Genomic DNA, 3,148 nt, shown 5'->3' on the forward strand with positions numbered 1-3,148 from the left:
GTTCCGACCCATAGCGACCCTGTACAGGGTTTCCGAGGGTGTAAATCTTTACGGGAGTAGAAAGCCTCATCTTTCTCCCGTGAAGTGGCTGGTAGTTTCGAACCGCTGACCTTAAGGTTCACAGCCCGATTCGTAACCAATACGCTACCAGTAGGTAAGGTTAACCAAGATTCAAAAGACAGCCAAGCATCTTAACATTATTTCCCCACTTTTACCCATTGAAACCATGCCTCAGGCCTTGTATCCCAGAGCCCTGTTGTTCCAAGTTTGTGCTTACATCATTATTTACCACTGTCCTATTTAGACCATGGAAACCTGCCTAACTGTTCTCCTATCTGCCTTGTTCTTCTATCAATCTATCAATCATACACTAAGGTGTGCCTGATCCAAGCTAAGGCATTTTCAATAGCCTCATATGCATGTTAAAGCTGGACAATGTATGGAAGACAATATAAGAACAGATGCATTTGAACTATGGACTGCCAGAAGTACAGACAAATCTATCTTGGAAGAAGTGCTGCCAGAATGCTCCTTAGAAGCAAGAATGGTGAGAATTCATCTCTCCTACTTTGGACATGTTATCAGGGGGAAACTAGTCCCTGGATAAGGATATCATGCTTGGTAAAGAGGAAGGTCACTGAAAAGAGGAATACCTCAATAAGGTGGATTGACACAGTAACACAACAATGGGCTCAAACATAACAATTGTGAGGACGGAACAGTACCAGAAGCAGCAGCATGGAACAATGTTTCTGTTTGCTATGGATAGGGTTTGCTGTGAGTTGGAACTGATCAGACAACTTTCTATCAAATTGGCCCTGAATTTTAGCACCAAATATATCTAGCACTATGAGATTTCTTCCATATTATAATTTTATTGAGGTTAAACACATATTTTTCGAGGTTCCTTCATACTAAACACATAAAGTAATTAGTAATGTGTTGCTGTTGTTAAGTGTTTCTAATCTGTTCTAACTTATAGCCATTCTGTATAGGGTTTCCAAGGAATGGTTACTGAGCTTGAACCACCAACCTTGTGGTTCATGGCAAATGTTTCTATATTTTGATTTTTTTTTATTGAGATAGAATTTTTGTGTAGTAAGATGATCAGATATTAAGTCTACCTTTCATCTGGCTTTGATGAATGCCTCTCATGATACGGAATTTTCAATTACTTCAGAAAGTTTCCTCCTGCCCTTACGCAATTCCTATTCTCAAAAGCAATTATGGATCAATTTTTTATTATCATGGGTTGGTAGTGGTTATGTGCCGTGGAGTCAGTTCAGACTCATAAAGACCCTGTACAGGGTTTCCGAGGCTGTAAATCTTTACGGGAGCAGAAAGCCTCATCTTTCTCCGGCGGGACAGCTGATAGTTTGGAACTGCTGACCTTGCTGTTCGCAGGCCGATTCATAACAACTATATTACCAGAGCTTCTTCTAATTATAATATAGAAAAAATTCTAGATTTGACATAACTAACGTACATCATCATGGGTTAGTTTTGTCCAATCTAGAATTTTTTCTATATTAGAATTACACATATGTGTTTTTTGTGACTGATTTCTTTCACTTCTCATATTTTTGAAATTCAGCATTTTGTTGCATGTGTAAGTAATGCTTTTATTTTTATTGCTGAGTAATATCCCATTGTTAATAAGCTACAATGTGTCTATCTATTCTTTTATTATGAACATTTTGGTTGTCTCTAGTGTCGTATATAACTTTTCCGATAGGCTTCCATTATTAAGTTTCATGATCTTGTTTTCAATTTTCATACAAATTGAAGTAAAACAATAGCAACAAGATGAGACATATAGTGTAGAATTTATATAATAATGATTTTCTTCAAAGATATTTCAATTTGAAATTGGAAAGAAGATGGCATTGGTGTCACTCTAGGGGTGAAGGAAGTCCAGGTGCACTGGGTGATGCTGTCAGAGGGGGTGAACCAAAATGACTGTGTTATATTTTTGTGCAATGCTACAACAGAAATTTATTACTTTTAAAAATATTCATGTTGTTAGTTTTAAAAACAAAATCATTTGTCATAAACTCAGATTTTGAGTATCAATATAACTATAAGGCTAACACTATATACTGACTTACTTTTTGAACTTTCTAACACATACTGATCAGAGCTGTTATTATTACCCAATTCAAATCACATGATTTTAGTTTCCTTGTGCTGCAATTATGTAATGTTGTTTTCGATGTTGCTATTGTTTTTACGGGCATTGATTTTGTCAGTTTTCTGGTGTTTTAGCTACAAAATTGTGCTAAGTAGTATCTGTGAACCTATTTCTTGAGAATGAAGTAGTAATTAAAGGAAAGGAATGAAAAAAGTTTAAAAAGACTTCCACTTTGTCACTTATAATATAGTAACTAATAATGTTGTAAGTCAATGTACTCCTGGTATGGCACTGTAGGATAAGCACTGGTCTGCAAACCACAAGGTTGGTGGTTCAAACCCACCAGCTGCTCCTTGGAAACCCTGTACAGTCACTATGAGTTGAAATTGACTTGACATCACTTACCAACAGCAAGTTAATGTAAAAGATTTTATAAAGTCATTTTGCTGCTAGTATTCACATCATTTATGAAATACTGCACTCAAACAATTTAGAGCTATATTTATTATATATTATTCTGTGCTTAAAATTGATAGTAAGCATTACTACCAATTGTATACGTCTTGTTACCAGTGGAGGTTCAATGGGGAGGGGCAATGTGACACTTTGAATTTACCACACTTGGCTACACCAACCATACTGATTATATGGAAGAGGGCAAGGCTACCTAGTCACACACAGCATATAGACTCCCGTTTAATCACCTTTGATTCTTGGCACTGTTTTATTTTAATGATCAAAGAAACTCAGACTCTAAGAAAATTTTATCATCTAAGAGAAAAAAGTACACAAACACACGTTATAAATTTTCATTGATAATTTGAAACATAGTGAGTTAATTAATTCAAAACAAATTTTTTGGTCTTTGATGTATCATTCTTAAGATGTTATATCAATAACTTTATAATACATATCTTTTTTGTATTCACATTAAATTAAAATATCTTACAGAGTCTTGTTTTTCTTTATCTTTCTGGGAGTCTTTAAGCCTACTATCTTAGGCCAGGTTATCTAGAG

General features: G+C 35.3%; 1 protein-coding gene across 1 annotated transcript in view; it reads left to right on the top strand.

Annotated features, from left to right (window-relative positions):
* Positions 1–3,148, top strand: part of LRP1B (low density lipoprotein receptor-related protein 1B) — a 2,342,762-nt gene that overhangs the window by 1,563,338 nt on the left and 776,276 nt on the right. The window lies entirely within an intron of this gene.

Source organism: Chrysochloris asiatica, unplaced genomic scaffold (assembly GCF_000296735.1).
Source record: "Chrysochloris asiatica unplaced genomic scaffold, ChrAsi1.0 scaffold00012, whole genome shotgun sequence".
NCBI classification, from domain to species: domain Eukaryota; kingdom Metazoa; phylum Chordata; class Mammalia; order Afrosoricida; family Chrysochloridae; genus Chrysochloris; species Chrysochloris asiatica.